At 47.1% G+C, this 11,850-nt stretch overlaps 1 long non-coding RNA gene across 1 annotated transcript; it reads right to left on the bottom strand.

Annotated features, from left to right (window-relative positions):
• Positions 1–8,420: 8,420 nt before the first annotated feature.
• LOC118991532 (uncharacterized) lies at positions 8,421–11,431 on the bottom strand. Its single transcript, XR_005067438.1, has 3 exons — positions 11,303–11,431; positions 10,776–11,160; positions 8,421–8,632 (listed from the first exon to the last, which is right to left on the bottom strand). It is a non-coding gene; the product is annotated as an uncharacterized LOC118991532 (long non-coding RNA).
• Between the last annotated feature and the right edge of the window lie 419 nt (positions 11,432–11,850).

Below are 11,850 nucleotides of genomic sequence, written 5' to 3'. Positions count from 1 at the left end.
TTTATTATTTGTTCAAATAAGTGTTCCACTCGTGGCTGTTTCTTTCCCCCTTCTGGTACCCCTATAATCTGGATGTTGGAATGTTTAAAGATGTCCTGGAGGTTCCTAAGCCTCTCCTCATTGTTTTGAATTCTCATTTCTTCATTCCTTTCTGGTGGGATGTTTCGTTCTTCCTTCTGGTCCATTCCATTGATTTGAGTCCCAGTTTCCTTTCCATCGCTATTGGTTTCCTGGACATCTCCCTTCATTTCAATTAGTTTAGCCTTCATATGTTCCTCTAATTTGTGACTATAATCAACCAATTCTGTGAGCATCCTGATAAATAGTGTCTTAAATTGGGCTTCTGAGAGGCTGCCAATCTGTTGGTCGCTTAGAGTTATTGGCTCTGGGACTTTGAGTTCCTCTTGCGCCATCTTTTGGGCTGTTCATGCCTGTTAAGTAGCAGGATCGGAGCCCTAGGTTTTCACCAGAGCAGGGCACCTCAGTCGCTGGGTTGTGACGTTGTATGTGGGGGCGGGGTCAAAGAGGTACAATGGCTTCCCTCTGCCGCCTGCTGCTGCGACCCCCACTGGCACCGCAGCCACCACTGTCACCAGGCCCATGCGTTTTGTTCCACTGCACTCAAGTGTGCCACCGCTGTCAGCCCTCCACCATGGGTTCGTCCCCTGGGGCCTGCGTGGTCCGTCTCACTGTGCGCTAATGTGTGACCTTGGTCAGTCTGCCCCGCACCCCGACTGGCTTTGGGCTGCCCGCGTGCCTAGTGCCTAGGTCAGGGGATCTGTCCTGCCCGACCCAGCTCCGCTGCTGGTTAGGCCTCTCTTACCGTCCCCGTTGAACGGTTCGTAGCTGTCGGACTTCCGTATAATTCCATGTTCTGGTCTTTGGGTGTGTTCTAGTTCTCCAAAACTTTTGTTGTAGTCAAACTTGGTTGTGGGAGAAGGCACAGTGTTTCCACCTATGCCTCCATCTTGGCGCTCATTCTATGTATTCAATGAACATCTGGCTGTTCATTCGTGTTATTTAATTCCCTTGCTAATAAATCAGTAATATAGTGAGTAAACAGGTTTTCTTGAGTTCTGTAAGATGTTCTAGCAAACTAACCAAACACAAAGAAAGGATCTCAGGGCTCTCTGGTGTGAAGCTGGTGGGTCAGAAGCACAGGTAACAGCATGGGTTCACACGAACTGGCCTCTGAAGTGGAGGGTGGTCTGTGGGACCGAGCCCTTTACCTGTGGGATCTGATTCTATCTTCGCAAAGACGGTATCAGAATTGAGTTGAATTCTCCATCTCTGCTGCCCTCTGAGAATTGCTTGTTGGTGTGGGGAAGCTTCCACACATCACACGCTGGAACTGAGTCCTGGAATCCTTTCAGGAGGGATCACAGCATGCAAGGTAGAGACAAAGGGAGAGGGCAGAGAAGCCCCACAGCACTCCGTAAGCCCTTCTTTGGGTATCATCTTGTATTCCCCATCATCTGAACTTCTGCTGCTCTGTGCACATCCATTCATGCAGTAAATCTCTCTTTCCTTCATAGAGTTCTACATTTTTGTTTAATCTTTACTGGATTTTTCCATTACCATTTAGCCCCCTTATACCCCCTCCCTCACAGCAATCACCACACTGTTGTCCATGTCCATGAGTCCTTTTCCCTTTTAACTCAATCCCTCCACCCCCCCTTACCTACCCTTACCCCACTAGTGGTCAGCCTGCTCTCTCTGAGTCTGTTTCTATTTTGCATGTTCTGTTTGTTCATTAGATTCCACATATGAGTGAAATCATATGGTATTTGTCTTTTCTGAGTCTTTCATAATTTTCTCCAGGTCCTTCCATATTGTCAGAAAGGGTAAAATTTTTCTTCTTTTTAAAAAATATATTTTATTGATTATGCCATTACAGTTGTCCTATTTCCCCCTCTTTCATTCCCTCCACCCTGCACACCCCTCCCCCACCACCCCTGCCTTTAGTTTATGACCACGTGTCTCAAGTTCTTTAGATTCTATATTTCCCATACTATTCTTGCCCTCCCCCTATTTTCTACCTACTGTCTATGCTGCTTATTTTCTGTACCTTCTTCCTCCTTCTCCTCCTCCCACTCCCCTGTTGCTAACCCTCCATGTGATCTCCATTTCTGTGGTTTTGCTCCTGATCTAGCTGTCCTCTTAGTTTGCTTTTGTTTTAGGTGTGGTTCTTAGTATCTGTGAGTTTGCTGTCCTTTCACTGTTCATATTTTTTATTCTCTTTTTCTTAGTTAAGTCCCTTTAACATTTCATATAATAAGGGCTTGGTGATGATGAACTCCTTGAATTTGATCTTATCTGAGAAGCACTTTACCTGCCCTTCCATTCTAAATGAAAGCTTTGCTGGATAAGCTTTGCTGCCCTTCCATCTCTTGGATGTAGGTCTTCGGATTTCATGACTTGGAATACTTCTTTCCAGCCCCTTCTTGCCTGTAAGGTCTTTTTTTAGAAATCCACTGACAGTCTGATGGGTACTCCTTTGTAGGTGACTGGCCCCTTATCCCTTGCTGCTTCTAGGATTCTCTCCTTCATTTTAATCTTGGCTAATGTAATTATGATGTGCCTTGGTGTGTTCCTTCTTGGGTCCAACTTCTTTGGCACTCTCTGAGCTTCCTGGATTTCCTGGAAGTCTATTTCCTTTGCCAGACTGGGGAAGTTCTCCTTTATTATTTGTTCCAATAAGTTTTCCACTCGTGGCTGTTCCTCTTCCCCTTCTGGTACCCCTATAATTCGGATGTTGGGACATTTAAAGATGTCCTGGAGGTTCCTAAGCCTCTCCTCACTTTTTTGAATTCTTGTTTCTTCATACTTTTCTGTTTGGTCATTTTTTTCTTCCTTCTGGTCCACTCCATTGATTTGAGTCCCAGTTTCCTTTCCATCACTATTGGTTTCTTGTGCATTTCCCTTCATTTCGTTTAGCCTCCATTTGTTCCTCTAATTTGTGACTAAAATCAACCAGTTCTATGAGCATCCTGATCACCAGTATTTTGAACTGTGCATCTGATAAGTTGGCTATTTCTTTTTCGCTTAGAGTTATTGGCTCTGGGGCTTTGAGTTCTTCTTGAGCCACAATGTTTTGGTCTGTTCATGGCCTGTTACATATGAGGGGCAGAGCCCTAGGTGTTCACCAGGGTGGGGCAACCCAGTTGCTGGGTTGTGATTCTGTATGTGGGGGTGGGGTCAAACAGGGGCAATGGCAGTCCCCTCTGCTGCTTCCCACCTCTGGGGCCTATGTAGTCTCTCATTCTGTGGGTTCTCTCTCTCTCTTTTTTAAGATTTTATTTTTAGATAGAGGGGAAGGGAGGGAGGAAGAGAGGGAGAGAAACATCAGTGAGTGCTTGTGTATCACTCACCCCCTACTGGAGACCTGGCTTGCATCCCAGGAGTGTTCCCTGACTGGGAATAGAACCTTGGTTCACAGGCCGGCGCTCAATCCACTGAGCCACACCAACCAGAGCTGTGGTTGTCTTTTTATTTTGTTGATGATTACCTTTGCTGTGCAAAAAAATTTTAACTTGATGAAGTTCCATTTGTTTATTTTCTGTTTTGTTTTTCTTGCCTGGGGAGATATATCTGATAAAAAATTTTTACAAGCAATGTTTGAGATTTTGCTGCCTATGATTTCTTCTAGGATTTTTATGGTTTGGGGTCCAACATTTAAGTCTTTGATCCATTTTGAATTTATTCTTGTGTATGGTGTAAGAAAGTGATCTGGTTTCATGTATCTGCATTTTTTGCATGTAGCTGTCCAGTTTTCCCAACACCATTTATTGAATAAATTATCTTTAGCCTTTTGTATGTGCTTGCTTCCTCTGTCGAATATTGACTATAAAGCTGTGGGTTTATTTCTCGGCTCTCTGTTCTGTTCCACTGACCTGTGTGTCTGCTTTTATGCTGGTACCGTGCTGTTTTCATTACTATGGCCTTATAGTAAAGTTTCATGTTGGGAAGCGTGATTCCTCCAACTTTGTTCTTCTTTCTCAGGATCACTTGCTATGTAAGGCCTTTTGTGGTTCCATATAAATTTTTGAAATATTTGTTCTAGTTCTGTGAAATACATCATTAAAACATTTTTTAAAAATATTTTGCCTGGCTGGTGTAGCTCAGTGGATTGAGCGCAGGCCCGCGAACCACACAATCCCGGTTCAATTCCCAGTCAGGGCACATGCCTGGGTTGCAGGCCAGTTCCCAGCAGGGGACTCACAAGAGGCAACCATACATTGGTATTTCTCTCCTTCTCTCCTTCCCTTCCCCTCTAAAGATAAATAAGTAAAATATATATTTTAAAGATTTTATTTATTTATCTTTAGAGGGGAAGGGAAGGAGAGAAACATCAATGTATGGTTGCCTCTCATGAGTCCCCTGCTGGGAACTGGCCTGCAACCCAGGCATGTGCCCTGACTGGGAATTGAACCGGGATTGTGTGGTTCGCGGGCCTGCGCTCAATCCACTGAGCTACACCAGCCAGGCAAAATATTTTTAAAAAATGTTTTAATGATGTATTTCACAGAACTAGAACAAATATTTCAAAAATTTATATGGAACCACAAAAGGCCTTACATAGCAAGTGATCCTGAGAAAGAAGAACAAAGTTGGAGGAATCACGCTTCCCAACATGAAACTTTACTATAAGGCCATAGTAATGAAAACAGCACGGTACCAGCATAAAAGCAGACACACAGGTCAGTGGAACAGAACAGAGAGCCGAGAAATAAACCCACAGCTTTATAGTCAATATTCGACAGAGGAAGCAAGCACATACAAAAGGCTAAAGATAATTTATTCAATAAATGGTGTTGGGAAAACTGGACAGCTACATGCAAAAAATGCAGATACATGAAACCAGATCACTTTCTTACACCATACACAAGAATAAATTCAAAATGGATCAAAGACTTAAATGTTGGACCCCAAACCATAAAAATCCTAGAAGAAATCATAGGCAGCAAAATCTCAAACATTGCTTGTAAAAATTTTTTATCAGATATATCTCCCCAGGCAAGAAAAACAAAACAGAAAATAAACAAATGGAACTTCATCAAGTTAAAATTTTTTTGCACAGCAAAGGTAATCATCAACAAAATAAAAAGACAACCACAGCTCTGGTTGGTGTGGCTCAGTGGATTGAGCGCCGGCCTGTGAACCAAGGTTCTATTCCCAGTCAGGGAACACTCCTGGGATGCAAGCCAGGTCTCCAGTAGGGGGTGAGTGATACACAAGCACTCACTGATGTTTCTCTCCCTCTCTTCCTCCCTCCCTTCCCCTCTATCTAAAAATAAAATCTTAAAAAAGAGAGAGAGAGAACCCACAGAATGAGAGACTACATAGGCCCCAGAGGTGGNACTCGTGGCTGTTTCTTTCCCCCTTCTGGTACCCCTATAATTCGGATGTTGGAACGTTTAAAGATGTCCTGGAGGTTCCTAAGCCTCTCCTCATTTTTTTGAATTCTCATTTCTTCATTCCTTTCTGGTGGGATGTTTTGTTCTTCCTTCTGGTCCATTCCATTGATTTGTGTCCCCGTTTCCTTTCCATCACTATTGGTTTCCTGTGCATCTCCCTTCATTTCAATCAGTCCAGCCCTCACACGTTCCTCTAATTTGTAACTTTGTTCCTCTAATTTGTGACTATAATCAACCAGTTCTGTGAGCATCCTGATAAATAGTGTCCTGAATTGTGCTTCTGAGAGGCTGGCAATTTCTCGGTCGCTTAGAGTTATTTGCTCTTGGACTTTGAGTTTTTCTTGTGCCATCTTTCTGGTTGTTCGTGCCTGTTCCATAGCAGGATCAGAGCCCTAAAGTGTTCACTAGAACAGGGCAACTCAGTCGCTGGGTTGTGACGTTGTAGGTGGGGGCGGGGTCAAAGAGGGACAATGGCTCTCTCTGGTCTTGCAGGGCAACTAAGTCGCTGGGTTGTGACGCTGTATGTGGGGGTGGGGTCAAAGTGGGACTATGGCGTCCTGTCCGCCGCCTGCCGCCACGGCCCTCACTGGTGCCGCAGTTGCTGCCGTCACTGGGCCCACGAGTTTCGTCCCACTGCACGCGAGTGTGCCACCGCCGTCAGCCCTCGCCCCCTGGGGCCTGCGTGGTCTGTCTCACTGTGCGCGAATATGTGCCCGCGGTCTGCCCCGCACCCCAACTGGTTCCCGTCTGCCTGCGCACCTGGGTCGGGGGCGTGTCCTGCCCGACCCTGCTCGCTGCTGGCTCCGCCCCTCTTACCGTCCCGTTGAACAGTTAGATGTAATCGGACTTCCGTATAATTCAATTTTCTGTCCTTTGGTTGTGTCTTTGTTTCTCCAAACCTTTGTTGTATTCAAACTTGGTTGTGGGAGAAGGCACAGTGTTTCCATCTATGCCTCCATCTTGGCGGAAGTCTTCCAGTTCTATTTTTAATAAGAGAGGTAAAAGCGGACATCCCTGTCTTGTTCCCAATCTTAAGGGAACCCTTGTAGTTTTGCCCAGAGTACGATGCTGGCAGTGGATTTGTCGCATGTGGCCTTTGTTATATTCAGGTATGTTCCCTCTAATCCCACTTTGCTGAGTTTTTATCATAAATGGGTGCTGGATTTTACCAAATGCTTTTTCTGCATCTATTGATATGATCATGTGGTTTTTAATCCTTCATTTTGTTTACAGGGTGAATGTCATTTACTGATTTGTGAATGTTGTACCAGCCTTGCATTCCCATCGTTCAACAAGTGGTTACTGTGCACCTGGAGCTGAGGACACAGGGAGCAGAACAAACACCCTTGCTTACATTGTTGCTGACACTCAAGTGTGAAGACACAGATAATGAAATGAGTAAATAACAGAATGTTTCATTGTGATAGTTCTTTTAAGAAGAATACAGTAGGGAAGGGAGAGGTAATTTTAAATAGGTGGTCAGGTCTGTGAGGAGACTATCTCAATCACAGGGAAAAGCAAATGCAAAGGCCCTGGGGCAGAAATGTGGCTGGGGTATAATAAGAAATGAGATCAGAGAAATAGCTGTATCTTATGAGGTTTTGTGGTCATAGAGGAGAACTTAGCTTTTCCTCTGAAAAGTATGGGAAGCTATAAGGAATATTTTGAGCTGGATCTAATTTCCATTGAAACCAAAATTAAAAAATTTTTCTGCCCTGGTTGGTGTGGTTGAGTGGGTTGAGCACTGGCCTGCTGACCAAAAGTTTGCCAAGTTCGATGCCCGGTCAGGGCACATACCTGGGCTGTAGGCCAGGGCCGCATTTGTGGATGTGTGAGAAGCAACTGATCAATGTTTCTCTCACACATTGATGTTTCTCTCCCTCTCTTTTTCCTTCCTCTCCCATCTCTCTAAAAATAAATAAATAAAATATTTAAAAAAAATTTCCCCCAAATAATTTCAAGGGAGTTGTTGGAAAAGACTAAGGATGGTACTTTCTTAGATGGTACTTGCTCCACAAAGTCCAAAATAGTAGCCGAGAACCTTTTTCTAGGTACCTCTATATTGCTAACCTCTAAGGTTAGCAACTTTAACTTTAGAGGAGGTATTTTTGGTCTTCCGACGAGCAGCTGAGGTAGGGGCAGGCGCTGACAAGTGGTGGGCTGAGCCAGGATGCCTGACAGCCCTCTGTCCTGCCCCTCTGTCCTCAACAAGCAGCTCGACCTCCTGGTGGCTCCAACCCGTGCCCACCAAGGTCTGCATTCTCGCCAACTTGAGAGCAGGGAGGAAATTTCTAAGCATGATTCAATAACGCTAGGGGATCTCCCACATACTTTTATGGGATCTGTGACAGCTTTACTATTTTTATAATACTAAGATGTCAGATGCACTCATACTCTTATGAGTGTTCAGTGAAGTTTTCCAGAGGCTGAGTGATGGCTGATACCGAAACAGACTGAATGAAGAAGCCCCCTGTGGTTGGGATGGTGGCGGGGCACCCAGGCTGCCAGCGGACACTCTTCAGACACCAGCAGTGATGGCTTAGGTGCATTTTATTGGCTTTCTTTTACAATCCTTCTACAAAAGAGCAAAGTTAAAATCCAAGTCCCTAGAGAGAAAGTGACAATACTTCCCCTTTCCCCAGCACTCCCCACCCTTCTTCCCTTGCTCACGGAGACAGAGGGCTGGCTACTTGCACCCCCCAATGAACCCCAAAAGGGAAAGACCCCTCAGCCCACCCTCACACGCCATCCTGGCTACAGGAGACTGTGGAAAGAACCGTTGGGATCCAGCAGGAGTCAAAACCCCAGAAGGCCACGGCCAGGGCATAATCTGGGAACACTGTGTCCTCTAGCAACGCTGCTGGGCCCCGCACCTGGGGGTGAAGGGAGAAATCCGTGAAAAGATGTCTGCTTCAACCCGCATTGCCCAGGAGCAATACAACTGGGCTCCCGCAGAAGACTGGGCAGGTGCCACATTTAAACGTGCTCCATTAACGTCATAGACATCATACAGGTTTCACATTTGTCACAGACATTTGTTATAAAATGCCCCATATCCCTGCTGTTACCATCTCAGTCCCAGAAGCCACCTGGAAACTCTGAGGGCAGGGAGGGTCCGAGGCCCCAGCCTCATCCGGGAGCTAGTGCAGGTAAATGCAGTCAGACTTGAAGGGGCAGTGGCCTTCCCCCGCGTGAAGAACCGGCATGGCGTCTGGCTATGGGGGAGGTGACAGGAGGAGAATGCTCACTGCCTTCAGGCTCTGTTGCCCCAGGAACGAGGGGCACTCACGGCTGACACACAAGGTTTGTCAGGTTGGACTCCGCACAAAGGCTGGACCAACCACAACCAGCATCAGTGTTGATTTTACATTTATTACAACTGTCTCCCAGCAGATGGCAGTAAAGTCTAAAGGAAGAGGGCCTTTCTCTAATTCCCACAGTCTGGACTCAGGCCAGCAGTCAGCTAAGAATCTCCTTTCCTCCTTTGAACTGTTTCAGTAATACCACCAAAGGAGGGGGGATAGCAGAGAACCCTAAAATATGTCTCTGGAACCAAATTAGAACAATGTCCTATTCTTATGATTTGATAATTGCTAGTTAATGAAACTGATTAAGAAGATTCTCACTTCTAAAGTTTCAAATTCACTCCGTGAAAGGTTAGATACAGGACGGGTATGTGGGTAAATTGTGACCCGCCTGAGCGAGAGCAGCATTCCTGTGAGAAAGACGGAGGAAGGGGACAGAGTGCGTGTTTGTGGGCTTTTTCCTGCGTCATCACTCTGCACCATTCCAACAGCTCTTTCCCACTTCCTGCAGTCCCAGTGTGCATGCAGGACCCTGCTGGCCACCCAAGCTGGAAGTCTGGGAATTCCTCTGATCAGCCATCTTTTTCTCTTCCTCCTCCTCCTCCTCCTCCTCCCACTTGACCAAAGCTAGCACCAGGACCAACCCCATCCCAGTAGCCCACAAAACCCCCACTTTGACTGGTCCAAATTCCCATTAGCCCCCTAACCCAGCTCTCATGACAGCAGCAGTCCCGTGGTCACCAAGGTGGGGATATTAGTCATCTTGCATTTTCCTGTGAACCTCATGGCCAATTGGCCACACTGGTCTGGTCCTTCTTCCTCTCAAGGCAGTGCAGCTGCCACGGTTCCTTCCAGCACCCACTCAGCATGCCAGCTCAAACCCACTTCCTCACTACGTCACAGAGACAATGCCTCAGTTTCTTTTTTTTTCAGTGTGAGGACAGTAAGAGTCTCTACTTCATTGAGTTTAAGGTGTGTGAAGTCTGTAGTACATAATAACCCCCCACATTGTTGCCTACCGTCCCCAGGTGAAGACCCCCAGCTGGCACCGCAGCTGCCAGGAGTTCCCCACCCAGGCCTCTCCCGGCCGGAGAGCCTTCCTCCCCCACCCCCAGGAGCCCCTGCTCCTCTCCCAGCACCAGCTCAAATACCGCCCCAGGGTGAGACTTCGCCCAGGTATGTGTCTCAGTAACTTCGTTGACAGAGCCATTACGGTTCTCAGGCAAAACCAGGGGTCTTCACAACAAGGTTGAATGTCTCACAGGTAGACAAAATCTTCTTTATGCCACCATTTATCCAAATGTACTTTGCATATCGTGAGTGTAAAAAAAAACATTTGGGAAGGTGGAATTAAGAACCTGGAGTTGTAGCTAACTCCAGGTTTTGGATAAATGTCTTCCCTCCACAAGAAGATTGGAACCCACCCAAATTTCCCCTCTCTCTAAGGGCTGCCTTTTAGTCTCCTCCGAGACCCAAATTTCCAAGGTTATTAAGCACACAATATGTATTCCTATCAATTTACTGTCCTGTTTAAAAACATCAGAAATAGTCCTGGCTGGCGTAGCTCAGTGGATTGAGCGCGGGCCTGTGAACCACACGGTCGGGGTTCGATTCCCAGTTGGGGCACATGCCTGGGTTGCAGGCCAGTTCCCAGCAGGGGATGCATGAGAGGCAACCATACATGGATATCTCTCTCCCTCTCTCCTTCCCTTCCCCTCCAAAGATAAATAAATAAGATCTTTAAAAACATCAGAAATAAAAGCTAAGCAAGAACCGAGTTGCCTGCACCGACGCTGAACTGGGCTAACGAGGAGCTCGACCTTGCCCCACTGCTGCTGTCTGGGCCGCTTGGGACAGGAACTGATCTATGGGGCTTTCAGAAATAGTGGAAATAGCTCACACTCTCGCCTGCTACCTCCATCACTTTGAACCTCCAGGATGTGGGGGACCCTGCATGGGGAAACCAGGGCTGAGCTGCAACGGACCAAGGGCTGCCTTCCCTTCTTCCCTAACCCCGTTCCCTAACCCCGGTCGTGGCCCCTTCCTGCCCTACCTGGTCCGAGCCTTGAAGTTCCTGATGAGCTGCTCCTTCTCAGCCCCCTTGCTCACCCAGAACCTGTGGGGGATGATGTAGCTGGAATGGACCCGGCACTGGGGACAGGCCCTGCAAAGGGGGAGAACAGTCACGGCTCGCAGGTTGGGCTCCAAGCCCACACCCCTCCGGAGCGCTCATCGGCAGGCTGCTGGCCTCTCCGGGACACTGACTTGATGACATCCAGTGGGAAGTCCTGTCGGCGCTTCCGCCAGGTGCGCAGGCAGCCCAGGCAGTGGGCATGAGTGCAGTTGGGCAGGATGCCAAAGGTCCGCTTAGCCTCTGGCTTGTCCCACACCTTGTCCATGCAGATGCCACACACAACATCCCGACTGTCCTGCTCCCTCTGCAGCCATGGGAAGGGTCAGAGAACACCCACACACGTACACTGCCACCCCATATGCTGGCCAGCGGGTCTGGGCATCCTCAGGGTTGGGCACGGCCCCACCTCTCTCACTCTTCCTCCCCTCCCCCATGACCCGCTATACCTCCAGGTCCATGCTCTGAAGTGAGACCATGAGCTCCTGGACAGGCTGTGGCTTAGGCCAAGACTCCTGGAAGTGGCTGTGGTCTCCATCAACAGCTGTGGGGGAAAACTGGGTCTGTTCACTCATTTACTCATTCCAGAGGCATCTACGGATGGACTGCTGCGTGCAAGGCTCCGTGGGTGCACGAAGTCCTGCGCCAGCAGCCCAGAGCCCAGCAGGTACTGTAAAATCTCTAACGCAACCACAGTGAACTGTGCTACCGGCCCCCGCCCACAGGTGGCTACTGAGCACCTGACATGGACCTAGTCAGAACTGAGATGCGCTATACTGTGCACGTAAGAGTTTGAAGCTTAGTATTAAAAAAACTAAAATGTTTCAGTAATAATTTTTATATTGATTACACGTTGAAATAATGGTATGATATTAGATATAGAACTCTTTATAGATTGGGTAAATAAAATATATTATTAAAATTAATTTTACCTGTTACTTTTTACTCTTTTAAGTGTGGCTACTAGAAAATTTTAAATTGTATATGTGAATTATAA

This window comes from Sturnira hondurensis, unplaced genomic scaffold (assembly GCF_014824575.4).
Source record: "Sturnira hondurensis isolate 20B ecotype Veracruz unplaced genomic scaffold, ASM1482457v3 Scaffold0007578, whole genome shotgun sequence".
NCBI classification, from domain to species: Eukaryota; Metazoa; Chordata; class Mammalia; order Chiroptera; family Phyllostomidae; genus Sturnira; species Sturnira hondurensis.
The sequence above is the reverse complement of the archived record's forward strand: the minus strand, read 5'-3'. Positions and strand labels throughout refer to the sequence as shown.